At 47.0% G+C, this 15,894-nt stretch overlaps 1 protein-coding gene across 1 annotated transcript in view; it reads left to right on the forward strand.

Annotated features, from left to right (window-relative positions):
• ulk4 (unc-51 like kinase 4) overlaps positions 1-15,894 on the forward strand; it is a 324,061-nt gene that overhangs the window by 260,986 nt on the left and 47,181 nt on the right. The window lies entirely within an intron of this gene.

Genomic DNA, 15,894 nt, shown 5'->3' on the forward strand with positions numbered 1-15,894 from the left:
GAATAAGGCTATGAGAAGCATAGATAGGACAGACAGTCAGAACCTTCAGAGAGGCATAGCTTGAAGGTGAGAGAGACAATGTTTTAGAGAGATGTGCGGGGCAAGTGTTTTACAAATAGAGTGTTGGGTACCTGGAACGGGCTTCTGGGGTGGTGGTAGTGGCAGATACCACAGTAGCATTAATCAGATTTCTGCACTTTGATCTGCAGGGAATGGATCATGTGCAGGAATACAAGGTTTGCTCTCAGCATCATGTTCTTCACCAGCATTGTGGGCTCAAAACCAGGGGCCACAGTTTAAGAATAAGGGCTAGGCCATTTAGAACAGTAGATGCAGGAAAAATGTTCCCGATGTTGGGGGAGTCCAGAACCAGGGGTCACAGTTTAAGAATAGGGAGTAGGCCATTTAGGACTGAAATGAGGAAAGACTTTTTCACCCAGAGAGCTGTGAATCTGTGGAATTCTCTGCCAGAGAACGCAGTGGAGGCCAACTCACTTGATGTTTTCAAGAGAGAGTTGGATTTAGCACTTGGGGCTAAAGGAATCAAGGGATATTGGGAGAAAGCTGGAACGGGATACTGATTTTAGATGATCATCCATGATCGAAGGGTTGAATACTCCTGCATCTATTTATGAATGAATGTATGAATGATGAATGAATGAATGAATGAATGAATGAATGAATGAATGAATGAATGAATGAATACGTTTATTGTCATTGCACAATACTGTGCAACGAAATTCCATTGCATCTCCTCCGGTTAAAAAATACAAACACGACAACCATTGACACATACGTACACTTATTAGTAAAAATAATTAATAAGTATTTTAAAAGAATTTTAAAAGAATGTTGCATTTCTTGGAATTACATTTTGCTTCCCCAGTGTTCTCTGTTGGAATTAAGTTCTTTTATCGCACATGGGTAGAAACTATTTTTTAGTCTACCGGTGCGAGCCTTCAGAGACCGGAATCACCTCCCAGAGGGTAGCAGAGTGAAAAGGTGGTTGGCAGGGTGGGATGTGTCCTGCTTGATGTTTGTGGCCTGGCGCAAGCATCGGGCCCTATATATATCATCCAAGGAGGGCAGTTGAGCGTTTGTAATGCTCTGTGCAGTTTTTATAACTCTCTGCAGCGCCCTCCTCTCAGCCACAGTGCAGCTAGCAAACCACACCAGGATGCCATAGGTTAGGATACTTTCCACGGCGCATCGGTAGAAGGACAGCAGCAGTGGCTGTGAGACGTTTGCTCTCCGCAGAGACCGCAGGAAATACAGAAATACATTATCTTTGTTTCCATGTTTCTAAAGGGCTGTTCCTGTCTTGTACTGCTCTGGAAGGTGAGATCACATGGGATCCAGGAAGAGCTTTCTAAATGGATGCAGAGGGTGATGGTGTAAGGTTGTTTTTCGGGCTGGAGGCCTATGACTAGTGGAGTGCCTCAGGGATCGATGTTGGGACCTTAGCTGTTTGTGGCTTATATACGTCGCCCATTCCTTCTCTCCATAGATGCTGCCTCACCCGCTGAGTTTGTCCAGCATTTTTTCTCTACCTGTGGTTTATATTAATGATTTTTAATGAGAATATATGGCATGATTAGTAATTTTGCAAATAACACTGAAGTGGATAATATCATAGATAATGAAGGTAGACACAAAATGCTGGAGTAACTCAGCGGGTCAGGCAGCATCTCTGGAGAGAAGGAATGGGTGACGTTTCGGGTCGAGACCCTTCTTCAGACTGATGTCAGGGGAGTGGGCGGGACAGAGATAGTCGGAGACAATAAGACTGGAGGGAGAACTGGGAAGGGGGAGGGGATGGAGAGAGAGGGAAAGCAAGGGCTATTTGAAGTTAGAGAAGTCAATGTTCATACCGCTGGGGTGTAATCTGACCAAGCAAAATATGAGGTGCTGTTCCTGCAATTTACGCTGGTCCTCACTGACAGTGGAGGAGGCCCAGGACAGAAAGGTCAGATTGGGAATGGGAGGGGGAGTTAAAGTGCTGAGCAACCGGGAGATCAGGTCGGTTTAGGCGGACTGAACGGAGGTGTTCAGTGAAACTATCGCCGAGCCTGCGCATGGTTATAACGAAGATGGTAATATAAGAGTTTCTGCGATCTTGATCAGTTGGGCAAGTGGACTGAGGAAGTGTTTATGGAGTTTAATGCAGATAAGTGTGAGCTGGTGCATTTTGGAAAGCAAGGCCAGGCTAAGATCTTCATAATGAATGGTAGGGCCCCGGAGAGTTTTAGATTAGATTAGATGCCTTTATTGTCATTCAGACCTTTCGGTCTGAACGAAATTTCGTTGCCTGCAGTCATACACAATAATAATAAATAACAAAACATACAATAAACACAAATTAACATCCACCACAGTGAGTTCACCAAGCACCTCCTCACTGTGATGGAGGCAAAAGCCTTAGTCTCTGTCTCTTCCCTCCTTGTTCTCCCTCTGCGCTGAGAGTGTTGTAGAGCAGAGGGATCTAGGAGTGCTGGTACATAGTCCCCTGAAAGTGGTGTCACAGGTAGATAGGGTGGTGAAGAAGGCTGACCTTCAGCAGTCAAGGCACTGAGTATAGTTCAGTGTTGGTCACCCTGCCATAGTAAAAATGCGATGAAGCTGGACATTGCAGAGGAGATTTACGAGGATGCTGCAAGGACTCGAGGGCCTGAGTTAGATTTTGCTCCGAGTGCTAACGGAATCAAGAATATGGGGAGAAAGCAGGAACGGGGTACTGATTGTGGATGATCAGCCATGATCATATTAAATGGCGGTGCTAGCTCGAAGGGCCGAATGGCCAACTCCTGCACCTATTGTCTGTGTTTCTATGTTTCTATAGGGAGAGGTTGGGACAGACTAGGATTTTATTCCTTGGAGCACAGGAGGCTGAGGGGTGAGGTGTACAAAATATTGAGTGGAATAGATAGGGTTCTTGGTTTCTTGGGTGAATGCACTGAGTCTTTTACCCAGCAAGACTGGGTGGGCATTGGTTTAATGTCAGAAGGGAAACATTTAGTAGGAACCTAAATGTAATTCTGCCCCCCATTTCACCTTCGCTTCACCCCTGACCATAACGTTGAGTTTCGATGTCCTCCACAGATGCTGTGTGATCCAGCATCTGCAGTTCCTTGTGTCTCCTTTCCCCAGTATTGTTGTGTTATCCTGTCACCTTCTACCCTACACTCAAGCCCTCCAGCTTTTTGAAGAAGTACAAACATCTGTGGAGAACACGAATAGGCGACGTTTCGGGTCGGGACCCTTCTTCAGTTTGTGGAGGATGTGCAGGTTGCCTGGATGGCCAAACTATGTTACATTCCTGTCATCTATCAGACTAGTTGCCTGAAAGAGATGGCTCCCTCTCTTCTCCTCCCTAGACAACATACACGTGGAAGAAAGGATGCCCTTAACTGCTGCATTTCAGATGAACTCAAGTTGAGGATGGTGATCACAAGAGACTGGAATCTTCAACAAAAATCTGAATTTGTTTTTCCTTTGCAATCATTATTCAGAGACTTGCTTACCTGGTCACCAGACAGCTGGAATTACAACCTAATGCCAGGCCAACTCAGACCTTCTCCAGTCGACATAGTTTCCAGCACAGGAGTATGTTGTCCACAGGAGGAGAGGAGAGGGGGGCTTGTCTGATAGATGACAGCACTGTATCATCACTTGTCCATCTATGCAGCGTTTAGGTTATTATTGTCACGTGTACCGAGATACAGTGAAAGGCTTTTGTTTGCGTGATAACACTGTACATGATTACAATCAACCCATCTTCTGGGATCCTTAGATTTGTACACAAGGTCCCACTGTTGGTGGCTCCCCAATCACAAGAAGGGCCCAGACTTGAAACGTCATCTATCTGTGTTCTCCAAAGATGCTGCCTGACCCACTGAGTTACTCCAGCACTCTGTGAAACGTCACCTATCCATGTTCTCCACAGATGCGGCCTGACCCACTGAGTTACTCCAGCACTCTGTGAAATGTCACCTATCCATGTTCTCCACAGATGCTGCCTGACCCGCTGAGTTACTCCAGCACTCTGTGTCTTTTTTTCCTTATGTGCAATATTGAATTTGGAACAACATCGATTACTGCGAAAATCCGTTCCACTGGTTTCAATTTAAGATTTGAAAACAAGCTACAAACCTCAATCTTCATGCGTGCATAAATGTTTAATTCCTTCATTTCATTAAACTATTTAATCTTTACATGTGATGGTTTGACATATCTCACTTATGTAAGGTCATTCCTGAAATCAATATCCATTTTCTCTTGTGATTTATTATTGTAAATACAAAACAAAAACAAAAAACTAGCAGCCAAACTTTGATCCAAATGAGGCCGGCAGATTGATGACAATAGCGCACTGTTCCTCCCTCTGCCTGTACCTAAGCTCTGACAATGGCTCTTTTGTGAACTATTTCTGAAAGCACAGCGTTAGCATATTAATATACCACTGCAGTAATATTCCATCTTGGTTAGTGAATAAAGACACCACAGACTTGTACTGCTGGAAGCAAGAGCATCAAACAATCTGCTGGAGGAACTCCACGGGCCAGGCAGCATCTGTGAAAGGAATGGACAAGGAAGGCATTTTGGGCTGGAACTATTCATTTTGACCTGAAAAGTCATCTGTCCATTCTATCCACAGATGTTGCCTGACCCACTGAGTTCCTGCACTAGTTTGTTTTATGCACCAGACTCCATCATCTGCAGTCACTTGAATCTTTGGAGAGGGTGCAGAGGAGGGTTAGCTGAATGAGGCCTGGATTAGGGGGGGGCATTAGCTGCAAGGAGACGTTGGACAAACTTGGAGTGATTTCTCTGGCAGGCCTGATTAAAAATATACAAAATGATGATTAGCGTATATAGGGTAGACACAGAACTATTTTCCCAAGATGGAGATATCAAATACTAGACGGCATAGTCGTAAGGTGAGAGGGGTAAAGTTGAAAGGATATGTGCGGGGCAAGGGTTTTTACACAGAGGGTGCTGAGTACCTGGAATGCATTGCAAGGGGTGGTGATGGATGCATTGAAGAAACTGTTGGATTGGCACATGGATATGTAGGGAACAGAGGGATATGAATCACATGCAGGCAGATGAGATTAATTATCGTGCCAGCATGTTTGGCATGGACATTGTGGGCCGAAGAGCCTGTTGCTGTGCTGTACTTTCTAATAATGGGAAGCCTCTCCTGTACTGAGGAGTTGCTTTCAAGCTGTGCGTTTAGTGTGTGAGCAGCGACTCTCTGTTCACATCCTGGTAAAACCCTGCATGAATAGTCATAACCACGTACAATCTATCAGGCCCTTCGGCCCATCTCATGATGCTGGCCAAGTAAACCCGGCATGAACAGTCATGGTGCTGTACAGCATACAGTTTATCAGGTCCCTCGGCCCATCTCATGAATGTCGGCGTCATGCATTTTGGTAATAAGTATAAATGCGCAGACTATTTTCTAAATGGGGATAGAATCCAGAAATCGGAGGTGCAAAGGGACTTGAGAGTGCTGTTGCAGGATTCCCAAAAAATTAATCTGCAAGGCGAATCGGTAGTAAGGAAGGCAAATTCACTGCTAGCATTTATATCAAGAGGACTGGAATACAAAAACGGGGATGTAATGCTGAGGCTCTATAAGGCGCTGGTCAGGCTGCATTTGGAATATTGTGAGCAGATTTGGGCCCCATATCTGAGGAAGGATGTGCTGGCCCTGGAGAGGGTCCAGAGGAGGTTTATACAAGAATGATCCCAGAAATGAGTGGGTTAATGTATGATGAGTGTTTGTCAGTGCTGGGCCTGTACTCGCTGGAGTTTAGAAGGTTGAGGTGGACCTCATTGAAACTTACAGAATAGTGAAAGGCATAGATAGAGTGGATGTGGAGAGGATGTTTCCACTATTGGGAGAATCTAGGACCAGAGGTCACAGCCTCAGAATTAAAGGATGTTCCTTTAGGAAGGAAATGCGGAGAAACTTATTTAGTCAGAGGGTAGTTAATCTGTGGAACTCATTGGCACAGACGGCTGTGGAGGCCGTATCAGTGGATATTTTTAAGGCAGAGATAGACAAATTCTTGATTACAACATGTGTCAAGGGTTATGGGGATAAGGCAGGAAAATGGGATTAGGAGGCAGAGATCAGCCATGATTGAATGGCAGAGTAGACTCGACGGGCCGAATACCCTAATTCTACTCCTATGACTTGTGAACATGCGACTACCCTCTGAGTGAAAAAGGGACCTGAGGTCTGAATGGTGGCCGATTAGGAAAGGGGGAGATGCAACGAGACCTGGGTGTCATGGTACACCAGTCATTAAAAGTAGGCATGCAGGTTCAGCAGGCAGTGAAGAAGGCGAATGGTATGTTAGCATTCATAGCAAAAGGATTTGAGTATAGGAGCAGGGAGGTTCTACTGCAGTTGTACAGGGTCTTGGTGAGACCACACCTGGAGTATTGCGTACAGTTTTGGTCTCCTAATCTGAGGAAAGACATTCGTGCCATAGAGGGAGTACAGAGAAGGTTCACCAGACTGATTCCTGGGATGTCAGGACTTTCATATGAAGAAAGACTGGATAGACTCGGTTTGTACTCACTAGAGTTTAGAAGATTGAAGGGGGATCTTATAGAAACTTACAAAATTCTTAAGGGGTTGGACAGGCTAGATGCAGGAAGATTGTTCCCGATGTTGGGGAAGTCCAGAACAAGGGGTCACAGTTTAAGGATAAGGGGGAAATTTATTAGGACCGAGATGAGGAAAACATTTTTCACACAGAGAGTGGTGAATCTCTGGAATTCTCTGCCACAGAAGATAGTTGAGGCCAGTTCATTGGCTAAATTTAAGAGGGAGTTAGATGTGGCCCTTGTGGCTAAAAGGATCAGGGGGTATGGAGAGAAGGCAGGTACAGGATACGGAGTTGGATGATCAGCCATGATCATATTGAATGGCGGTGCAGGCTCGAAGGGCCGAATGGCCTACTCCTGCACCTATTTTCTATGTTTCTATGTCCCTTTAAAATCTCTCCCCTCTCACATGAAGTAACTAGGATGCCCTCTAGTTATAGCATCCTCTCCCATGGGAATAAGACTGTGACGATTCACTTTATCCATGCCATCTAGAATGCCACCTACAAATCAACAAGTATTGGACGGTTGCCAATTCCTATGGAATCCATGTCTTGTTATGAATCAGCGCTTACAAGAGAAAGAATTAGGGTAGGGAAGAAAACAGAAATAAATAATGTGCCTTTTATTTCTAAACAACGCGCTGTGCAGTATATATAAAGTTCCGTGAACAAAACACTCACTGTGCAGTGACTCACTGAGTGCTCATGGCACTATGATCTCATATCTTCATCCCACATCATCAAGCCTATCTCTCTCTGCCACCATCACGCCACAGCAATCTCATGAGAGCCGGGAACCTCACTTGCAGCAGGGCCAACAGAAGTATGATTTGGTGCTTAGTTGCTGCGTTACTTACATTGAATATATTGCAAGTTAGTCATTCGTTGCCCATCCAGCAAATGGCTGATAGATTCGCATCAACTGGGTCCGCACCTTATAGAACCGCAGAGAGTTACTGAAATGTACAGCATGGAAACAGCCCTTCAACCTAAGGAGTCGGCAACAACCACTTGCTGCCGCTTTATTGCAGAGTTGAGGCCACACTTGCACTACTGCGATCACTTCTGCTCACCATGCTATAAACAAAACCTCATTCAACTGGAAAAGGTACAGAGCAGATTTATGGGGATGTTGCCAGGACTGGAGGGCATGGGCTGTAGGAAGAGGTTGGGCAGACTAGGACTTTATTCCTTGAAGTGCAGGAGGCTGAGGGGTGGTCTTATAGAGGCATGGAGTCTTTTACCATGAGTACAGGAATCAAACACTAGAAGGTACATGGATTTGAAATGTGTGGAGGGATATGGAACAAGCACAGCACAATCTTTAGAAAAAAAAGCACATTATTTTTTTCTATTTTGTCCCCTACCCTATGGGTTACTCCAGCACTCTGTGAAACGTCACCTATCCATGTTCTCCACAGATGCTGCCTGACCCGCTGAGTTACTCCAGTACTCTGTGAAACGTCACCTATCCATGTTCTCCACAGATGCTGCCTGACCCGCTGAGTTACTCCAGTACTCTGTGAAACGTCACCTATCCATGTTCTCCACAGATGCTGCCTGACCCGCTGAGTTACTCCAGCACTCTGTGAAACGTCACCTTTCCATGTTCTCCACAGATGCTGCCTGACCCGCTGAGTTACTTCAGCACTGATGAAACGTCACCTATCCATGTTCTCCACAGATGCTGCCTGACCCGCTGAGTTACTCCAGCACTCTGTGAAACATCACCTATCCATGTTCTCCACAGATGCTGCTGACCCACTAAGTTACTCCAGCACTCTGTCTTTTAAAGATTGATAAACATGTTGCTGGCACAGCGTGAGTGTGACTGAGTGGGACAGTGAGAGTTTCGGACAGTCTCCCGTCCACTTGGCGCTGTGCAGAAAGGTACTGGTGTACTCCCAGTGCTCCCCTTCCCCAGGCAGCAATGACACTGAGCCCCTTGAAGCCTGTTGGGGGTGTGGCTGTCTGCGATCGTGCCGACAGCTGTAATGTGGCATTACACTCCCAGCCGCTTCTCAGGAGGATTAGATGACATTCACCTACATGTACTTGTGATGAGATGCCAGATGCTTTGTGAATGTTGAGGACTGGTATTGATTTATTATTGACACCGTGCCGAGATACCGTGAAAAGCTTTGTTTGCATGCTATCCAATTAAACCATACTAGACATGAATACAATCCAACCGTACACAGGTCGAGCAAAGAGGAAGGTACCAGAGTGCAGAATATAGTGTTACAGCATTATAGTGTTACAGTTACAGAGAAAAGTTCCAACGTTAGCAAGGAGGTAGGTTGGAAGATCAGGACTATACGCTGGTTTACGGGATGACTCTTCAGTAGCCTGAGGAAAGAGGGGAAGAAGCTGGTCGGTGTTTTCAAGCATTTGTATCTTCTGGCCGACAGGAGAGGAAATGACCCGGGTAAAAATGGCCTTTGCTTATGTTGGCTGCTTTCCAGAGGTACCGCGAAGTGTAGATGTAGTCAATGGTAGAGAGTTTGGTCAGTGTGATGAACTGGGCTACATCTACAACTCTCTGCAATTTCTTGCAGTCTTGGACAGAGTTTTTCCCAAACCAACTGTGATGCAAACTGCCAGCATGTGTTCTCTGGCACATCTGTAGGTGGGTAATAGGCACTGGAGACATGCTGAATGATGAAATAGAGGTGTGCTTTCTTGATCGTAACATCAATGTGTTTGGTCCAGGACAAATTGTCAATGATATTTACACCAAGGAACTTGAAGCTTTCAACCATTTCCAGTTTGGTACCATTGATGCTGATTGGGGCATGCACTAGGCTCCCTGGTCAATCACTAGCTGGGTCATCTTGCTGCCATTGAGGGAGAGGTTGTTTTCATGACAATGTTACTAAGCTCCGTCTGTATTCCTTCCTGTTCTCTGTCTTCTTGTTTGACTCCACAGTGATGTCATCTGCAAATCTGTAGATGGACTTAGTGCAGACTTTAACCGCATTGTAGGCAGAATTTAAAATTCTGATCAGATTATCCTGCGTACTGCAGAGGGCAAGACTATATCAGATTGATGGGAATTCACGGGGCAAGAATTTAAAAGGAAGTTGGTTCATAAATTCATGTGATAGGAGCAGAATTAAGCCATTTGGCCCATCAAATCTACTCGGCCAATCAGTCATGACTGACCTATCTTCCCCTCTCAACCCCATCCTCCTGCCTTCTCACCATAACCACTGACCCCTACTAATGAATGGTTGCTGTTCTGAGATTTTGAGGCAGTAATTTGACTCCTCCGCAGTATCTTAAAGGCCATTGTTTCTATGCCACGCTGAGACACTCCCTCTCCAGATGACTCCCCGCCTGCTGTCACAGTTGTTGGACCCCCTAGTTAACATTGAATGACTACATTCCAGAGAGGATGTAGAAGGTGCAGACCGCCTGTGCGCTGCCACTCTGCTGCCACTCGGGTGTTTGACAGCGGCGGCCTTTTACGGCCACCACTGTGGGCCGGATATCAAGTAATGATGAGACGGAGTACAGGAAGGAGATTGGACCTCGTGTCCTGGTGTCGAGACAACAACCTTTCTCTCAATGTCAGCAAGACAAAGGAGATAGTGATCGGCTTCAGGAAGTGAAGCAGTTCACACACCCCAGTTTGCATTGACGGTGCCGAAGCAGACGTGGGTGAAAACCTCAGATTCCTAGCAGTCAATATCACCAACAACTTCTCCTGGACCACCCATATTGAAGCAACGACCAAGAAAGCACATCAACGCCTCTACTTCCTTAGAAGACTTCCGTTTTCCAGGCCCCCATTCCCTCATCTTCACCATGGACGTTCAGTCACTCTACACCTCCATCCCCCACCAGGAGGGTCTCAAAACCCTCCGTTTCTTCCTCGACCGCAGAACCAACCACCCCCCGTCTACTAATACTCTCCTCCGCCTAGCGGAGATGGTCCTTACCCTTAATAACTGTTCATTTGAGTCCTCCCATTTCCTCCAAATCCAAGGCGTAGCATGGGCCCTAGCTATGCCCGCCTCTTTGTAGGGTACGTCGAACAATCCTTGTTCGAGGCGTACTGTGGCCCTATCCCCGAACTCTACCTCCGCTACATTGTCGACTGCATTGGTGCTGCCTCCTGCACCCACACACAACTCACTGACTTCATCCATTTCACCACTAACTTCCATCCGGCACTCAAATACACCTGGACCATTTCCGACATGTCCTTACCATTTCTTGACCTCACTATCTCCATCGCAGGTGATAGACTTCTGACCGACATCCACTATAAACCTACTGACTCCCATGGCTATCTGGACTACACTTCTTCCCACCCTGCTTCCTGTAAGGACTCCATCCCCTACTCCCAATTCCTCCGTCTACGCCGCATCTGTATCCTGGATGAGGTGTTCCACACCAGGGCATCGGAGATGTCCTCATTCTTCAGGGAACGGGGGTTCCCCTCTTCTACTATAGATGAGGCTTTCACCAGGGTCTCTTCTATACCCCGTGACTCTGCTCTCACTCCCCATCCCCCCACATAACAAGCGCAAAGTCCCCCTTGTCCTCACCTTCCACCCTACCAGCCGTCACATACATCAAATAATCCTCCAACATTTTCGCCACCTCCAACGTGATCCCACCATTTGCCACATCTTCCCATCTCCTCCCCTGACTGCCTTCCGCAGAGACCTCCGGAACTCCCTGGTCAATTCGTCCTTTCCCACCCGAACCACCCCCTCTCCGGGCACTTTCCCTTGTAACCGCAAGAAATGCTACACTTGCCAGCAGCATAATCAAGGACCAGTCGCACCCCGGTCACACCCTCTTCTCCCCTCTCCCATCAGGCAAAAGGTACAGAAGTGTGAAAACGAACACCTCCAGATTCAGGGATAGTTTCTTCCCAGCTGTTATCAGGCAACTGAACCATCCTACCACTATTATCTACCTCATTAGTGACATTATCCTTGATCGCACTTTACGGGCTTTGCCTTGCAATAAACATTATTCCCTTATCCTGTATCTGTACACTGTGAATGGCTCGGTTGTAATCATGTATTGTCTTTCCGCTTTTCACTGTACCTCGGTACATGTGACAATAAACTAAAGTGTGACATAGGATGTCCATGCTGGGATGAGGCAGAGAACATGCCTTCCATGGGCATTGAGTCATTCTGTCTGTCTGTCTTTTTTTATTTTCTTGTCTCGTTTGAGTGTAGTTTATAGTGTTTTTTTTTAACTGGGTATGTGTGGAGGGGCAGGGGGACGGAGGGGGGGTAGGGAAACTTTTAAAATCTTTTCCCTGTACGGTGGACCCGACCTTTCTCTGTCGGGTCTCCGTTGTCGTTGGGGCCGAGCACTGTGGAGCGGCCTCCAACCGGAACGACCTGGGGCTCCAGTCGCGGAGCCTGCGGACTACTCACCATCGCGGAGCTGGCCGAGTTCGGAGCGGGAGGAGCTGTGGTGGCGCGCTGCTGCGGCCCGACCCTGGAGATACGGAAGCTCCAGCTGCAGGCCCGGTGGACGGTAACATCCGCTTTTCGGAGCTTCCGCAACGGCGACGGCAACTTCTCCTACCCGAGTTGCGGGGTTGAGGATGACCTGGAGCAGGGCCTTACATCGCTCGGCGCGGCTTCAAATTGCCGCGGGACTTGTTAGTGCCCGCCGGGGGCTCCAACATCAAGACCCGGAGCGCGGACTTGCATCGCCCGGCGCGGCTTTAATGGCCGCGGGACTTATTTACCATCGCCCGCCGGGGTTTTGACTTTTACATCGGGAGGGGAATGGGGAGTGCAGGGGAGAGATAAGACTTTGCCTTCCATCACAGTGAGGAGGAGATTCGCTGTGATGGATGTTTGTGTAAATTGTGTTGTGTCTTGGTTCTTCTTCTTGTTTGTATGACTGCAGAAACTAAATTTGGTTTGAACCTCTGGGTTCAAATGACAACAAATAAAATCTAATCTAATTCACAAGGCACAATGCTGAGGACTGCACTGTAACTATTAGCTGCCAGCAGCAGAGCGATTTCAGAGACATTGTCATAGACTCACACATCATGGAGGGAGACAGGCCCTTCAGCTAAACTTGCCCAAGCCCACTATGCAGCCTCATCTAACCATGTGGCCCATGTTATTTCCTCATTGGTGTCAGGCAGGATGGAGCAGTCTTCATGCTGCCTCTGCACAGCTCACGTTTCCCTCCACCTGTACCATCTGGAAACCTCCCAATGTATTTTTGTCTGATTTAATGATTTGTTTTCTGCAAAACTGAGTGTTAGTGTCATAGATTTGTTCAGATAACAGAAATAGTAACAGGCAGTGACAGAAATGAGATGCTGCTTTATTCAGTTGGAAGCCATTAAAGAAAGTTGTGATCCACAGGACAAGCCCGTCCAACTACAGTCACGTGCTCACCACCCACACGCTTCCCTCCTTCAGCATGTTCGCAGCCGTATGAAGGACAATTATATCCAATTGCCCCAATATTCTTTGTGTCATTGAAAATGGATGGGTTTTATTTCATTGTACAAGTCCTACTGCAAAGTCCAATCATTGAAGTCCTCTCAGCAAATCTGTGGTGCGCTTGATGATTTGGGCTATGACAGGGACACCACAGAATAACCTCATACACGTGGCAGCCAAACAGGCCGTGCCTAGTATCACTTGTGCAGTTGCCGAATTGGTCTGTCACAATAACCCCTGGCCCTGAGCCAGCAGACTGAGAACTCCTCCATGCTGAATGCAGGAAGTCAGACAGCCCCTAATGACCCATCCACAGCATGTCAGTGCTATCAAGTGCCGCATGCTCAGCTTCCTCTATCTAAACTAAACTCGACTTGTGCCTGGATCACTCGACTTTATTTAACTACCTCAACACAAAACAGACAGAAGAGTTGAACTGCAGGGGGGATGTGACAGCAGCTGCCTTGACCTCCAGCAGTATTTGACCACTGAGCCTGGGAACGTGTTTGCGGCACGGTGGCGCAGCGGGTAGAGCTGCTGCCTCACAGCCCCACAGACCGTGGTTCCATCCTGACTAGGGTGCTGTCTGTATGGCGTTTGTACGTTCTCCCAGTGACCACGGGACCACGTTCTCCCAAAGACGTGCGGAAGGAAACGTGTGGCCTCACTCTGGCACTGGAGGAGGCCCAGGACAGAAAGGTCAGTGTGGGAATGGGAAGGGGAGTTAAAATGGTTGGCAACCGGGAGATCCAGCATGCCTTGGTGGACCGAACGCAAGTGTTGAGTGAAACGGTCTCGTGGTCAACGCCTGGTCTTGCTAATGTAACAGAGGAACTCGGCAGATCAGGCAGTAACTGTGAAGGGAATGGATAGGCAATACATTTCATACTTCAGACCATTTCACTATTCCTATCGCATGGTTGACATCTCCTGATGATCCCGTGCTTTTCAGCCAACAGGTTGTTCAAGTGAAGTTCCAAAGCACAAATCAGAAACCCGACCAAAACTGCCATTGTTAGTCATACAGCACTAAACAGGCCCTTCGGCCCAACTTGCCCGTACTTACCAACATGCCCCATCTAAGCTAGTCCCACCTGCCCGTGTTTGGCCCATATCCCATAAATCTTCCCTATACATGAACCTGTCCAGTGTTTATGGTACCTGCCTCAACTACCTCCTCTGGCAGCTCATTCCATACACCCACCACCCTCTGAATGAAAGTGTTGCCCCTCAGGCTCCTTGCTATTCTTGCTCAATTCTTGCTATTGAGGGAGTGCAGCGTAGGTTTACAAGGTTAATTCCCGGAGTGGCGGGACTGTCATATGCTGAGAGAATGGAGCGACTGGACTTGTACTCTCTGGAGTTTTGAAGGATGAGAGGATATCTCATTGAAACATATAAGATTGTTAAGGGTTTGGGCACGCTAGGTGCAGGAAACATGTTCCCGATGTTGGGGGAGTCCAGAACCAGGGGCCACAGTTTAAGAATAAGGAGTAAGCCATTTAGAACGGAGTCGAGGAAATACTTTTTCTCACAGAGAGTGGTGAGTCTGTGGAATTCTGTGCCTCAGAGGGCAAGAACATGGAGGCAGGTTCTCTGGATGCTTTCAAGAGAGAGCTAGATAGGACTCTTAAAAATAACAGAGTAAGGGAATATGGGGAGAAAGCAGGAACGGGGTACTGATTGGGGATGATCAGCCATGATCACATTGAATGGCGGTGTTGGCTCGAAGAGCCAAATGGCCTACTCCTGCACCTATTGTCTATTGTCTATTCTTGTACCTGCCTCAACTACCTCCTCTGGCAGCTCGTTCCATACACCCACCACCCTCTGAATGAAAATGTTGCCCCTCAGGTTCCTATTAAATCTTTCCCCCCTCACCTTAAACCTATGCTCTCTACTTTCCCCTACCCTGGGTAAAGGATTCTGTAATCACCCTATCAATTATGCACCTCGATAAGATCACCCCTCAGTTCTAAGGAAGAAAGTCCTAGCCTGCCCAACCGCACACCCTCAAATCCAGGCAACACCTGGTGAATCTTATCTGCATCTTTGCAGTTTAATGGTATGTTTGCTATGCATTCATGTTAATCATGTTAATGAATGCTGAACGTGGCCTGTCACTGCCACAGTCAATTGCCAACATGGATTTGGGGTTTTCTTCAGTGAAATCAGCCTCAGACACCACTTTAAATCTGCTGTGGAATTCCTATATTATGTGAAAAGATAAAATCCATTTGTGGCAACTTGTAACAAGTTGTGTTTGAGTAGGTTTAGTAAATGTCAGTGATTCTATTATTAACATGCTGATCCTCAGTACATATAGATTCACACTGCAAGGGTCACGTTTTAACACAATCTTCTACTTTTGCTTACATAAGATTACACATGCTCTATAATTGGTTCTGTTTTCACACCTGCCTCCATATCCTTCATGCTTGTAACAATTTATAATCAGGGTTTCTCTGCACACTGCCTGCTTCTGTCTGTGAATCCACCGCGTCTCACAATCCAGTTTGTCACCCAGGATCATGCACTTTACTTCCCAGATCTCCACGCTGTGCTTGATTCCGTCTCTCTCACGTCTGTCCATGAAGGTCACGTCTCAAAGGCTGACATCTTCCACACTGCAGAAGCAAGTAAATGCAGATGCTGGTTTAAACATAATGACCCAAAGTGCTGGAGTAACTCAGCGGGTCAGGCAGCATCTGTGGAGAACATGGATAGGTGACACTGGTTCGTGACTCCTCTTCAAACTGATATCATAGACTGAATGCACATAACAAATCATTCCCTCGTCAGATGCTACCTGACCCGCTGAG

This window comes from Amblyraja radiata, chromosome 2, assembly GCF_010909765.2.
Source record: "Amblyraja radiata isolate CabotCenter1 chromosome 2, sAmbRad1.1.pri, whole genome shotgun sequence".
Taxonomy (NCBI): Eukaryota; Metazoa; Chordata; class Chondrichthyes; order Rajiformes; family Rajidae; genus Amblyraja; species Amblyraja radiata.